The sequence below is a fragment of the Suricata suricatta genome, chromosome 4, assembly GCF_006229205.1.
Source record: "Suricata suricatta isolate VVHF042 chromosome 4, meerkat_22Aug2017_6uvM2_HiC, whole genome shotgun sequence".
NCBI lineage: Eukaryota > Metazoa > Chordata > Mammalia > Carnivora > Herpestidae > Suricata > Suricata suricatta.
In genome coordinates this window covers 133,003,760-133,020,195 of record NC_043703.1, presented here as the reverse complement: position 1 = coordinate 133,020,195, position 16,436 = coordinate 133,003,760, and positions in this window count along the sequence as shown.

The following is a 16,436-nucleotide window of genomic DNA, read 5'->3' as shown; positions in this document are numbered from 1 at the left end:
CTGGTTAAGGAGCTAATGTGAGAAGGAAAGAGGCAGGAGCAGATAAAGAACAGCCAGATATTTGAGGCTAGATACTGCCCCCCCCCATTGCGTGCTTTTGGCGTCTGTAATCTTGCTTGCCTCTTGCTTGCCTCGTGCCTGCGTAGTATGACCGATAGTGTCCCCTTTTTTTTCCCTTGAGCCCCTGCAATACCACCCACCTGTGCAGCTGATAGAAAGCTTCCAAGTGCCTGGAAGCTAGCCAGGCATAAAAGAAGTCCAGCACCAGGGTTCTGGGCTCAGCCTTTGGAGGTGACTCCTCTGGGCTGGCAGTGGTGGGAAATAAACAATCTTTTCTGATTCTCTGAGTGCCTGTCACTTGTCTCTTCCTGTGTGCTGAGTATTTCCTGTAACAAACTCTATAGACAAATAGGTCACATGCTGGAGAATTTATAAAAATATAAGATCGGGGTTTATTGGAATGAGATAACTGTATTAGTTATCTGTTGCTGGATAATGAGCAAATTACTAAAAATTAGCACCTTGGAGCAACAGACATTTACTATCTCTCACAGGTTGTGAGAGGGTCAGGAATCTGAGAGCGGCCTTGAGGGGCTGACTGCAACTCAGGGCTTCTCATGAAGTGGCAGTCAAGCGGCCTCACAAGACTTGACGGGGGAGGGAGAATGCACTTCGGCACAGCCTTGTGGTTATTGGCAAGGAAGCTTGCAGTTTCTCTCTCTCCTCTTGCCTTTTACTATAAGCAGCAGAAGAAACCAGGCAACACTTTTAACCCTTTGCTTGGAAATCTCAGCTAGATCACCCAGTCACTATAGGCAACGATGCTGCCAAAAAGTTCTGCTGCTAGAGAGTAAGGATCCCCTTTCCTCAGGTTTCGGATAACGTTTACCTTACTTTCCTGAAAGCCTTGGCTGGGGGCCTCATCAGATAAAGACCATATGACTTTAAGGCTTCAATTAACAGCTTCCTCTAGAGCAATATTTGAGTAGGCTCTGAAGGGAGTAAGGGAGAGAACCATGCAGCTCTCTGGAGGTGAGGGGGATATTCCCTTTAGAGGAGCAGAATGCACAAAGGCACTTTAGTGAGGATGCTCAACATGTTCAAGAAATGGCCCAAAGGCCAGTTTGGCTGCAGCAAAATGAATGAAGGAAAAAGTAGAATGAGAAAGAGGAAGGAGCTAGAGCAAGTAGCCAGATCACTTAGTGGCTTACCGGCTGTTCTAAAGACTTAGATTTCTCTCTCTTTGAGAAGGGGACATAATGGAGGAAATGCAATCTGATTCCAAGTATAAAATGACCCCCCTGGGGGTGCTTGGGTGGCTCAGAGGGTAATCGGCTGGCTCTTGGTTTTGGCTCAGGTCATGATCTCACTATTCATGTGTTTGAGTCTTGTGTTAGGCTCTGCATTGACCACTGTGGAACCTGCTTGGGATTCTCCCTCTCTCTCTCCCTCTCCGTCTGGCCGTCCACCGCTTGCACTCTCTCTCAAAATAAATAAACTTAAAAAAACCTTTACAATGACCTCCCTGGATGCTATATGGAATATAACTCTGTGTGTGTGTGTTAGGGGTGTTGGTGGTTAGTAACGGTGGACCTGGAAGCCAGCCAGCAGACTTATTACAGCCCAAGTGTGAATGATGCCTTACAGTGGCTCATAATAGAATTAGTGAGAAATTGTTGGATTTTTCATATATTCTAGAGTCACAGGATTCAAAGGAATTGATGCTCTTGCCAAATTTTCAAGCATATTAATGAGTAGTTAAATGTACAGATAAAACCAGCTTTGAAAAAATGCTAGTCAATATAACACTGAAAAGACAGCAAATGTTACAGATGAATTAATTAACATAAATGTATTAGCTTGAATATCACATACAGCAAACAGCCAAAATACATTGGCATTGAAAGGAGAGGGTAATAAAAACAACTGAAGATGGCATTTTCTTTATCTATGAAAATCTTTTAAAAAATGTTCATCTCTAGAATAAGGGAGTATGTGTTTGCAAGACCAATTTTAGTGTATCCACTCAACATCTAAATGTTAGCTATATGGTTCCACAGGACCTTCTATCACAGTTCTGGGAGTTAGTTCATTCCCCTTGTAAGAATTTACAGAAGGTCAGACACTCAGCGTTTGAGAAAGAGAGTTTTCCAAAGAAGCAAACATCCCCATCCTCTTGAAGCCTTTCTTTCTGAGGCTCCATAGGACATACTGGTGAGCTGATGACAAGTCTTAATTTTGTAATTTTTGAGACTTGGGATCATTGGCATTTGATTGTAAAACCAAAGATGTACATTCATAAATTATCAAACTGTAATACTGATAAATAGATCTTAGGGGCATTCTGTTTTACATCTAAAGTCTGAGGTTAAAGTATAAGTAAATAAAAAGCACTTGTGCCTTGCACAATAATTCAACTTCAAAATCTGGCTTGGAAATTGAAAGTTTTTCTACTCATAGCTCCGCAAGTAAACTATTTCTAATTTATTATAAAACATACTGACCTAAAGGAAAGTTTGACCCATGAAAAAGGCAGATGACACCTGGTGATTAATGGAGCAGTAAAACTCCAGTGTCTTGGCAGGTGTGTTTATCAGATAAGGAATAACTAAGTAACTGAAAGTGCACATCAGTAGTCCGTCTTTCAGTAGTTTTCAGTGCATAGATTGCCTTACCATTCACTATGACTTTAAAATGTATTTGAGAGTAGCCACCTTAAAGGGCATAAGCACATAGAATCTGCAGAACCTGAGGTAGTCTGACCAGGAAAGCTGATGATCTGAAAATACTATTTCAAAGACAAATTCATTATATATATTAAGATATAGTCTTTATCTCTTTAGTCACCATTGCACTGAATATACAATAGAAGTTCTCTAAATTCTATCCTAAGGTAAAAATGACACAAGACCATCTCTTCTAGCTCATGATTGCTGACCCCTTTCTTTTATCGGAGTCTCTTCTATATCTATTTAGGCCCTACCTATCCACTGAAGATTACCCCAGCACTTCTAGTCATTCTTCACCTATTAATAATCCTCTCATATGCTCCTTTTGGATACTGTTATGATGTCTAGCATTATAATTTATCTCCATTGTCCATGATGTACTACCAGCCATGCTGTTAGAGTATTTATTAGCTAACCATTAAGTTTGCAAGGACACTTTTCACCTGGAGTTGTAAATTTCCTCTGCGTGGTACTGAAAGTAGTTCCAGAAATAGAGTAGGACTTGATAAAGTGTTTTTTAATTATAGTTATCATCATTTTATGGAATACATTTGCACTATAAAGCTTTCTTCAGGGGCACCTGGGTGGCTCAGTCCGGCTTCTGCTCAGGTCATGATCTCATGGTTCGTGGATTCGAGCCCCACATCAGGCTCTGTGCTGACAGCTCAGAGCCTGGAGCCTGCTTCAGATTCTGTGTCTCCCTCTCTCTGTGACCTTCTCCTTATTGCGCTCTCTCTCTCTGTCTCTCAAAAATAAATTAAAAAAGTTAAAAAATCTTTCTTCAATGATCAACATAGTCTTGACATTGATTCGTTTTATAAAACCAGCACTTGTGTGACAATCTGGGATTGAAGAATTGCTAGATGCTACATGTGTTTAAGAGAATGTATTGCTTGAAGGCTAAAGATTATTTTAAAAAAATGAGACTGGGCATTTTTTTCTTACCCTATTCTAATAACCTCAGCCCCTAGCTGCTGAATTCAAACTCATTCTTAGGGATAAAGTTATAATGGGATGTTTTAGGTGGTAGTGCCAGTGGAAACTTCAGATGCATATTTAATTGGTATTAATAACAACAACTGTAATACTATTTACCAGGCACTGTGCTGGTGGACATGACTTAGTCCTGTTGTTCAAAGAGGGGAACTGAAACTTGGAGAGAGAAAATAATTTGCTTGAAGCACCACAGACTCTGTTTGGATTCAGGTTTTTATTCTCAGCCATGCCACACAGATTCACTTAGTATTCTGTGAGGAGGATGCATGCCTTTAACCTTTAGTCCTAAATATCATCAGAGTTATCATCATAGACAAGCTACTAATACTCTTGTGTTTTTGGGTTATTATTTCTAGAATGCCATTTTAGACTGAGGATTATAGGGGCAAAAGTAAGCACCCAGCTACATTTCACAATTAGTGATTCAAAATCTTCAACATTCCCACAGAGATTCATTTTTAAATGATAAATTTTTATTTCAGCTTTTCAGGGGTTTGAACAAAATCCAAGATTGGAGCTTGGTTTTCTCAAATTGAGTGAGATTAAATTATTTCTTGTCTTCATTCTGTCATGCAGTGGCCTGGAATTATAAATAGTACTAATATGATTGCCCTTGTTCACTTTGATACATACATGACTACTAAAACCAACCTAAATTAATTAGTAAGTTTTAATTTGATTTTTAACCTTTTAAGCAGCCTAAAATAAGGAGGAAGATCTAATTTGGAAAGCAGGATGCCAAATCAAATTTAATCCATATAACAAGCCAGATATTAACTAGACTGGAGACACATTTCTGTGGACCAGATTATGCCCTAAAGAGAGATCAAAAATGCTATTCCTACACCCTAGAGACTTGGAATTAGGAAATGTTTATTGATAGACCAAGGAACCTGGGTTTGGGCTCAGTTGATAATTTTGCTCTGGGATATATATTTATTTTCTATAAAAAGCCATCTAGCTTTCTTTTCTTTACTTTTTTTTATTTGTATGTCTCTCTCTACACATACTTTTGGGAAGGTCTTACTGGAGATAGTGCTGGAGGTGGAGAACTTGACAAAGTGTTTTGAATTACTTAATAAGAAAATATGTGGTCTATTAATAAAGTGTTGGTATTGGTGATGATGATAATGATGATGCCAACATTTACTGAATATTTATTATGTACCAGACCTTATTCTAATTTCCTAAAGTACATGTACTTCCTGAGTATTTATTTCAACACAACAAGATGGATCACCATTATCACCTCTATTTTTACAATAAGGAAACTACAGGACATTTCTTTCCTAATTAACTGAACCCAGTTAATGGTAAAGGCATTGTCTTATTTATTTGTTGTCACTCAGTAGATCCATGTATTAAATGAATGTTTACTAAGAGTTGATTCTAGAGCCACAAAGGTATACATGACACATATCATTACCTCAAAGGGCTTAAAATTAAACAGAAATCAAATATAAGAGGTTAGCAGTTCTGCCTATGGACAAAATGCAGGGTACTATGAAAGCCCACAGGAGGGACTCGTAAGATGTTCTTAACATTCATATGAAGGAAGACAAACATGCATTAATTTTTAAAAGCATTATGTATTATGCAGGAAACTAAAGTAAGAAGGAGAATACAGAGATCCTAGGTGGGTAATGGTAAGGCAATTTTAAATAGGAAGACCAGAGGGGGTAAAAAATCCTTGAAATGAAAAATATTTAAATAAAGACCAAACACTAATGAGAGAGGCAGGCATTCAAAAACCTGGAGAAACACCAGTCTCATCAGAGAGAAACAAGAACAAATACAAAGGCCCTGGGGCAGAATAATTCCTGGTATGTTGGTGAAACATCAAGGAAGCTGGTGTGGTTGGAGGCATGTGCTTGAGGATGGGAATAATAGGAGATTAGATCAAAACAGCAACAGAAGCACCAGATCCTTTAAGGATTTGAAAGGTATTATACATTTTCCTTTTCTTTCCCTTTTTATTGTTTGTTTACTTTTTCTCTGAAGTGAGATGAGGTATTATTAGAAGGTGTGAGTGAAGGAGTAAAATAATTTGTGTTCCACTTTTAAAGTAAATTTTGTCTACTGCATTGAATACAGATTGTAGAGAAGTAAGGAAGGAAGCAAGGATACCAGTTAGACCAAAAGTTAGACTGATGAGAAATATAAGTACCAGGGGGCAGAGATTAAGGATTAATAATTTTGAGAATGATAAAATGAAAATAAAATTCAAGGATTATTCTAATTTATACATTAGTGATAATATGATTAAAAATAATTGCAAATGATATAATGTAAAACATACCTTATCTTGCCTTTCTTATGCTTGGGCATTTTTATGGCCAATAAATTCAGTTACCATCCTCGAGGATAAGGTCACTCATTTCTCTGCCTCCTCTACTCTGTTAGGAGCTATCTGAACTCACTAGTAGAGTGAAAATTCCTGGTGAGTGTATCGCAAGTTTGCACAGTCTCTCCCTCCCAGACAGCTCCCAAAATCTACCCTCTTGAAACTTTCATTTCTGCTTGGGCACCAAACCTCAGAGTGCTTTGCTGATTTGTGTCAGGAGCGGCCTGTCCTCCTGCCCTGTCCCAGAGGCGTGATTGCACCTGGTCAGGGAAAAGATGAGTAAACTAGATATACCCTAATGCAACTAAGGCAAGCAACATATAATTTTCCCCTAAGCAATTAACTGATAACTGACTACGTTCTGGGCCTGGATGCTTTTGTAAATGTGACTACTGCAATAAAATGTATCAATCATCTTTGAGACTGTGAGAGCAGGCATTATGTCTCCCGAAAATCCTGTTTTTCTGGGAACTTTCTCTTAGAGTTATAAACAGCCTAATGACCCTTAGTCATAAAAAACTGACCTTTATTAAACAATGCTGTTTGCCTCTTGGTTAAAGGTCACTTCCTTAAGGTTAGACCTGAGGTTTTGTAAAAAAAATACCTGCCCTTCCCATATGACAACACGAGTGCCTATAGCTAAGTTTTTTAATGACAATCATTACTACTAGAATTATAACTTCTGCAGAACCCATATCCTGGAAAATTGTAAAAATTATCTACGAGAAATCATTTACTACTCTTTCTGGTCCTTGTACCTTTCACCACAAATAAAGCTAGAGAATCAAACAGCAGAGATGCCTGCCAGAAGGGCAGAGATGCCTGCCTGGTGATCAGAAAGAAACTTGAGGCTCTCTCACTCTCTCTCACCAACACCATCCATCCCTCAGGGGAACCCTGGACCTGCTGGAGCAGGACTCCGGCACTACTCAATAAATTTAGTCAATACCATTGGAACAAACTGTATCCTATCTAAGCTAGCTATCTCTCAAAAGTGTGTTAATAATTAGATATTTATGTGAAAAGATGAGATTTGACTCTTACCCCATGCCACATACTAAGATTAACTTGACATGGATCACAAAGGTCAAGTTAAAACAGTTAAGACTTCTCGAAGAAAACATAAAAGAAAAATCTTCACAACCTAGAGTTAAGCGAAAAATTTTTCAGTAAGACTCAAAAGGTAAAGCCATTTAAAATTGATAAATTGGACATTTTCAAAATTTTGCTCTTCAAAAAAAATGAAAGAAATGTTGGGAAGACATATAAATTCCCCAAGTATTATACGTATATACTATAATATAAAATGTTCTTCGAAAGCTAGCATTAAAAAAAGGAAAATATAGCAACACTGGGAAGACATACACATAGAAACACATACACACCATATCATATATATACATACATATATGTGAAATGTAGATATATTATATATCAGTATATATATGATGATTATATTCAATATAATTTTTTCTTTTTAAATTTTTATTTAATTCTAGTCAGTTAATATACAGTTCAATATTGGGTTCAACATTAGAATTCAGTGATTCATCACTTATATACAACTCTGGTGTTCATCATGACAAGTGCCCTTCTTAATATCCACCACACTTCTAGTCCATCCCACAATATAATTTTATATAGAATAAGAACTCAAAACCAATAGTACAAAAACAAGTAATCTAATATAAAATAAGGAAACTATCTGAATAGACACTTCAGCAAAGAAGATATACAAATGACTAATAAGTACATAGAAATATGTGTAACAATTATTGCCTGAAAATTGCAATATATATAACCATAATGAGATATGATAGCAACTATTAGAATGTTAACACACACACACACACACACACACATACACACACACACACACACCCAGACAACACAGATTGTTGGCATTGATGTAGGTCAACGGGACCCTTGTACATTGGTAGTAGGAATATAAAGTAAGATATCCACTTTAGAAAACAGTTCTGAAGCCTCTTATAAATATAAACATAAACTTAGCTTAGAAAAATGGAATTCTATGTCCACCCAAAGAGTTGCTACATGAATTTTCACTTCAGCTTTATTCATTTCAGCTGAAACTTGGAAATAATCCAAGTATTCATCAACAGCTGAATAGATCAATTATGGTATATTCCTACAATAAAATATAATTCAGCCATAAATAGATATGAACTACTAATACACACAGAACCTAGAACATGGATGAATTCCCAAAACATTATGCTGAGTGAAAGAAGCCAAACACATAGCACAGCATGCTGTAAAATTCTATGCAAATGACTTTAGAAAAGAGACAGATCTAATTTATACTGGCAGGGTAGGATAGGGTTTACCTGGATTGTAGCATTGGGAAAGGGATTCTTTAGGAAGGACACAGTAGGGTTACGAAATTTAGCAATCAATCAATCAATTGATTAAAATACAGGATTCTCCATTAAATTTGAATTCAGATAAAAAAAAGATTTTCTGGGAGGAGGCACCTGGATGGCTCAGTTGGTTAAATGTCTGACTTTGGCTCAGGTCATGATCTCACAGTTCTGGAGTTCCATCCCCGTGTCTGGCTCTGTGCTGACAGCTCAGAGCTTGGAGCCTGATTTGGATTCTGTCTCCTTCTTTCTCTGCCCCTCCCTCACCCCTGCACTGGCACTGTCTGTCTTTGTCTCTCTCTCAAATATAAACATTTTTTTAAGTAAGATTTTTTTACTATGTCTCAAATATTTTGTGAGATGTATTTATTTTTTGAAATTTAAATTTAACTTGGCATTCTGGCATCTGACTGTGGTGATGGAAATGTTCTTAATTTTGATTGTAGTAGCAGTTATGTAGATGTGGTAGCAGTTATGTAGATTTGTCTAAATACATCTAAACATATATTTTATTTTAAAATTGTACCTCAATAAATTTGATTTTTTAAAAATACTATGCTGTTGCTAACAAGATTACTACATAAACAAAGGTAAACGAAATCATTCACCATAACCAAAAAGTTCCTCAATATAAAATTATTACTATAGAATTACATTTTGTGTCAGAAGTGGGAAATTCATAATATTTGCAAATTACTGAGGCTCAATCCTAGAATTTCTAGGTATAAAATTGACTTCAGGACACAATTGTTTAGTAAAATTCAAGTATTCTTATATTTCCACTTATCTGGTGAACTAGTCGTCTGCAAAATTCTTCCTATATTTCTGATTTGTGTTTATATTTTATTCTATGGGTGTCTCAGTAGAAAGGTGAATCTCTACAGGTTAGACTACTGGTCTTGAATATGGTTTTGACTTTCTATATACTTGAAGAGGAAAGAGATAACCTAAGGATGGGGTTTTGGAGTGGTGGGGATCTGGAGCTGATGGCCAAAGAAGAATTCTTGAGATGTCTTGTGCAAGAAAGGGGAATTTATTAAAGCACAGGGAGCAGATCTGTCAGCAGGAAGAACTGCATTGGTGTTGAGAAAAGTGACTGATTATGTCCTATGGGGTTGTGGGGTGGGGGAGGATGAAGACAAAAGGGAGGTCTCCAGAAAGACGTTCATAAGCTAAAGAGGACTCAGAACATTCCAAGGGCCTGGCTATTTTCAAGCTAAGGTTGTTTTCCCTCTAGCAGCTATTAACATTAAGACCTTAGGGAGTTCCAGGAGAAATGTTATACTTTGCATTTGCATTTGCCTCAAGTATTTGTCAATGGGTGCAGACTATAAGGAAATTTAATTTTACTTCCCTTTTCCTTCTTGCCTTTGTTCTCCACATCACTATGATAGGGAGAATGATGTTGGGGCTCCAGAAAACCGAATCTATAGGTTTCTGGAGATTGGACTATTGATAAGATCGCTTTTTTTCTTGTAATTTACTAAAATATTTGTAAACTGGTGGAGACTCATGGGCTGCAAGACTGTGATCTCTATCAGTTAACCATTTGGTTTCCTTTCCTTTCCTTTGTTCAGATATCACACTGGCAGCTGATGGTGTTTGCAGCGTATCAGCTTGTCTTGGGATCAGGAGCCTGGATAAGAAAGCCCCACATATAGTCAGGGGAGGAAGAAGGGACTCTAATAAGTAACAGCCATAGTGAATTTACTAGGAAAACAAAGCTGGATCTCAGATACACTGGGAATATGTTTCATTCTCAATCTTTGCTCTGGAAGGGGGGAAACAATGATCGCCCAGAATCTACCTAACTTAAAGTCTACATTCATATGGAGCATTGAGAACGGAATTCTATTCTTTTCTTAGCCTTGAAAATCCATAGCAAACTTTCGGTTTAAAATGATTCTGGAATGAAGCCTAGTAGAAATAAAAGCATATGCTCTTTGGAAAAACATACCTAGCCCTCAATTCAGACCTCAAATGTTCCCAGGATAAAAGTCAGAAAACATTCCAATTTTTAAAATTTCAAAATTTATGAGCAAACATATCACCTCAAATAAGACTGAGCACAAAATAAACAGTCAGACAAAGCCTATAGATACTGCATTAGCACCTGCTGATATAAAAATAGCATGCTTCATATTTTAATCCAAAACTTATTGAAATTTGGATTAAACAAGAAGAAAATAGTTTTTTAACCCACCCCAAAAAAAACCCATGGACAGATCTGTCCAACAATATCCACCTTTAAATAATTAGAATAATCAAGGCAATATTGGTTCATGGATAGATTAATAGAGAAATGGACCAAAAAAAAAAAAAAAAAAAAGAGGGAGCATAGAACCAGACACAAGTGCATTCTTGAAAAGCTAGTCTGTTATGCAGATAATTCTGTATATCAAAGGTAATTAATAAACTATTTGATAAATTGTGTTGGAAAAAATGTTCATATATGGAAAAAAAGTACAGTACTTGGTTTCATTCTTTGTGCCACGAAAAAATTACTTCCTGAGAGATTAAAGTGTCAATTTGAAAGGTAGAAATACAAAGCCACTAAAAAGCAATATAAGAAAAGATCTTTATGACCTCAGAATGGGTATAAATTTTATAGATACTAAATAAAAAATATTTTAGTGAAAACAGATTTAAAAATTTGAAGAAGTCAGGATTAGAACACAGGGAATATTCAAGCATTAATTAGGGGAAGATGTTTGCACTGCAAATGTGAGAAATAAGTCCACTGACCCAATCAAACTGTACTGTTTTCTTCAATATGTAAACATTTTTTCCCAACACAATTTATCAAATAGTTTATTGATTACCTTTGATATATAGAACCATCTGCATAATAGACTAGCTTTTCAAGAATGTACTTGTGTCTGGTTGTAGAGATATGGAGACTCAGAGCACAGTGAAGGGAGGGTTTAAGCAACGTTCTTATTAGAGCCGGTGTCTGAAGTGTAGGCACACTGGGGGGCAGTTACATCAGACAGTTTATCTCATAGCATGTAAATCCCTCCCCTGATTCCTCATTGGCTGAGTATGACAGAGGTTACAGCCTTACCCAGTCAATGCCTATGCCCATGTAAGCCAAGAGAATAGTCTCTTTGGATGTACATTCCTTCGGGTGTTTCAGAAAGTTCAGTTCTTTGAAGCACGTTCATTGCAAAGCCCATGAAAATAAACCCGTGAAATGCAGAGGGGATGAACCAGGAAGTGAAGTGTCTAAGCGTTCGTGGCTCCATTGTGGGGGGAGGGGGAGTGGTTGTATGTTTTCCAATAGGTTGTAAACCTATTTTTAAAAATATTTATTTATTTGTTTTTGAGAGAGAGATTGTGCTATCAGGGGAGGGGCAGAGGTAGAGGGAGACAGAGAATCCCATAGTCATAATCCCATAATCCACAGTCTGATGTAGGGCTTGAACTCTAAAGTGTGAGATCATGACCTGAGCAGAAGCCAAGTCAGATGCTTAACTGACTAAGCCACCCAGGAACCTCTGTAAACCTATTGTTAATTAGCGCAGTTTTTGTTTGGTACTTCTGAAAATGAAAAATCTCCCTTACTTTTCACACAAATAACTGGCAAAGGATTAGTATCTAGAATCCACAAAACGTATAGCAACCAATGAGAAAATAAAAACAGTCAGTAGAAAGAAAAATTCAGGAACAACAACTCCCCAGAACAGAAAAACTATTATGTAAATGATCATATGAATCTTATTAATAACTGGGGACATAGAAATTATGGAGGAAAAAAATTATACCCTCCTGTTGGCAAAAATTAAAATATCTAACTCAAGCACTGATTAGAATATTGAAAGCTTTAGAACTACTTATACATTATTAGTGGGAATATGTAATTATGCTCTACTTGGGTAATCATGTTAGAAAACAATTTAGAATTGTCTTATAAAGGGGTGCCTGGGTGGCTCAGTGGGTTAAGCCTCCGACTTCGGCTCAGGTCAGATCTCACGTTCGTGGGTTCGTGGGTTCGTGGGTTCAAGCCCCGCGTCAGGCTCTGCTGACAACTAGCTCAGAGCCTGGAGCCTGCTTCCGGTTCTGTGTCTCCTTCTCTCTCTGACCCTCCCGCTCTCATGCTCCATCTTCCTCTGTATCAAAAATAAATAAAACATTTAAAAAATCATTTAAAAAAAGAATTGTCTTGTAAAGCTGATGGCAAATATCTTTTACGGCCCAGAAATTTCATTCTTATTTCTTATGTATCCTGGAGAAACCCTCAAACATGTGCACTGTGACAAATACATACAATGTTAAAAGCAGTGCAGTTGTGAACAGCAAAAAAAGTGAATCAAACAAAATATTTTTAATAGCAAAATGTATAAATGAGTTGTTAGATTTCATGTAATGCCACAATATAAAATGGTTACACTGAATGAATTCTAGCTTCATTTATCAATCTAGATGAATGTCACAGAGTATAAAAAAAATGAAAATTTATAAAATAACACATTTTTTTTCCCTCTTGTAATAAGTCAAAACCGAGCAAAAATGGATATTGTATGCTTGGGAGATTCATAAATGTAAGACAGATGTATAGATGGTTCAAGTCTTTAAGGGTACTAATTATGCTAGTTTTTGTAAGCTAGATGTTGGGTACAATGATGTTTGTAAATAATTCTTTATTTTGCACATGTATTTTATATATACACCCACATACGTGTGTACATATAAATTATTTACTATTTTATATACATATTTCCATCAATACATGTTTTTAAAAGATCAAGGGAAATATCATAATGCCATTCTTCTTTACAAGAAAGCCATCAAATAACAACATTCTTTACCATGTACTCCCATCTGGTATAAATATGGAAATTCTCTTTCTCTTTGTTTCTCTGCCACTGAGGCTCAACGTAACCTAGGCAAACTTTAGCATTTCTCTGTGCTTGTGATTTTCTTCTGCAAAATGTAAGGCATATTTTTCATTTGCCTTGGAGAAATGCCATGGGGCCCAAAATGTAACTGCTTTAAAAACAAAGCTAACAGATTTTTATCTATTCACTTTAGACTCCAACTACTCTGGGGAAAATTCTTAGATTGCTCATAACCCTTTTCAATGGCTTTTCAAGGAAATAAATCTTTCCTTTTTTGAGCATTCCCTAACATCATTTACTAACAACATCTGGTATGCACTTTAGTTTTTCAAAGCTATTCCACGTTTGTGATTTCGTTTTACCCTCATAACACACTCATGAAACCGTCAGGAATTATTCAAACCATTTCACAAAAAGTGAAGGTTACAAGTGCTAGCAACATACAAGGTTAGTGAGTTAATCATTTAGCTTCTCTTCATTATTCTTTATATCTAAATATAATTCAGTTTCTAAATGTCTTAAAAATATTTAACCAAAGTTTTATATTTTATTTAGTATATTTTTTAAAGAGTAACAACTTTCTAATTATTGACATTGTTAATTACATCGTTTTTAAACGTTTCTAGAGAATACTTAGATTCATTCAGTAAGAGAAGTAGTGTCTCATTTTATACAACCAATTGAGATCTACAAAGATTGAAATTTGCTTACAGTCACAAAATAATGTGAGATCCTAAACAACATTGAACAGCAAGAACAGCATTGCATTGCTGTTATTCCTTTTTTTTTTTTTAATGCTAGTTATGGGGCTCCTGGGTGGCTCAGTTGGTTGAGCCTCTAACTTCAGCTCAGGTCATGATCTCATTGTTCGTGGGTTCAAGGCCTGTGTTGGGCTCTGTGCTGACAGCTCAGAGCCTGGAGCCTGCTTCGGATTCTTGTCTCCCTCTCTCTCTGCTCCTTCCCCTCTCATACTCTCTTTCAACAATGAATAAACATTAAAAAATTAAAAATAAATAAAATAAAAAGCTAGTTTTCTAGGGAGTAGTAGAATTAAGTGATTGAGCTGGAAATAGTATAAAAACTTCATGTGCAACTTCATGTATTGAAACCCCTTAACTGCAGGCTTAACAAGATTAAGTGGTGCCTATATATTCCTAAATATTTAGCCTCTAAGCAAGAGGAATTCTAGACTTATGTCTTTTTTAACCCCCAATCTACGGCCTCATAAATTAATTAACAAGATTTATTTTTCTTTTTCTTATGAAATTGTCTAAAATCTGTCTTCCATCTCCACTTTCCTTTTCAAGATCATATTATATATTCATAGTAGTCTGGGCTTTCCAGAGAAGGAGAACCAACAGGATATGTGTGGGTGTACATATGTATGAGGGAAAGAATTATTATAAGATATTACCTCAGGTGTGTGTGGAAGTGTGGCAAACCCCAAATCTGATGTATTAGGCAGACTGACTAGAGACTCCAGGAAGAGTTGCAGTTGGCTAGCAGAAGTCCTTCCTGCTTAGGGACGGTCACCCTGGGTTCAGTTAGGACCTTCAACTGATTTCATGGAGCTCTGCCATATTACAGACAGTAATCTGCTTTACCCAAAATCCACCTATTGAAGTGTGTCAATCTCATCTAGAAAACACCTCCAAAGAAATATCCAGAATAATGTTTGAATTAATATCGGAGCACTGTGGCCCAGCTAGGTTGTCACACAAAATTAACCATCACAATTTTGAATGCCCTAGGCTCCAATTTGTTCTCTTTGTTCTCCAGGCTTACAGTATAACTCACTTTACATTTTTACTAATCCATCTAATATCCATTTGATGTCCACTTTTGATAATTATTATATCATAATGTTTGTATGTATGTACATACATGAATGTTTGTATCCCACTCCCCCAAATTCACATGTTAAAATTCTAACACCCAATGTGAAGGTATTAGGAGGTAAGACTCTGGGGGTTGGGGGCCGTGCTTAAGTGATGAGGTAGAGCCCTTATGAATGGGATTAGTGCTCTTTTTAAAGGGACTGCAGAAAGCTCCCTTGCCCCTTCTACCACGTGGAGACATAGTGAGGAGACAGCTGTCTGTGCGTGAACCAAGAAGCAGGCTTTCACTAACCTCCTGGCGCCCTGAGCTTGGAATTTTGAGCCTCCAGAATTGTGAAATATACATTTATGTTGTTTATTACCCACTTGGTCTATGGTATTCAGTTATAGTGGCCCTAACGGACTAAGACAATAATATCCCATTAAGACAATTAGAAAAGCTCAAAACATATAATTTTTGTTAATGCTTGAAGACACTCAAGCAATAAAATAGATTGACAAACTTAGTAAGATTCTGAAATGGATGAAACTATACTTAAGGTGCTAACTATGGCATTTGGATCATTGTTTTTCCATTGTGGAGAAGGCCAAAGTCAGAGGTAGATGGTAAGAGGTGGTGAGGCTGAACGGTGTCTTGTTAACACTCAAGGGTTAAGAATAAAAGCAATACCATCCAGATTATAGCAAGAAGTAGAATCACATAAGTGATCTTTCACTTTGGGTTTGGACCCTTGAAAGGTTATGTACTACAAAGAATGGTGAACTGGATGGAGGCCCTTGTAGGCAGCTCACCTGGATGTCAACTCAAACCCTGAAAGTGTATTTGTGTTGTCAAAAGGGAGGGGGCTAATGGGGCTGGGGAGAGGGGCTTGGGTTATTTGGTGGATTGGTTTTGCTAGCAACAGAAGGCCAAGGTTACAGCTACTGAATCTGTCTATTGGCTGTTTGTATGATGGATTTCTTTTTTTTTTTAGGTAGTTTAATATCAATTTGTTTTCCATACAACACCCAGTGCTCTTCCCCACAAGTGCCCTCCTCCATCACCACCACCTCTTTTCCCCCCTCCCTCTCCCCCTTCAACCCTCAGTTCATATTTAGTATTCAATAGTCTCTCAAGTTTTGGGTCCCTCTCTCTCCCCAACTCTCTTTCCCTCTTCCCCTCCCCCGGTCCTCCATTAGGTTTCTCCTGTTCTCCTGTTAGACCTATGAGTGCAAACATATGGTATCTGTCCTTCTCTGCCTGACTTATTTTGCTTAGCATGACACCCTCGAGGTCCATCCACTTTCCTACAAAGGGCCAGATTTCATTC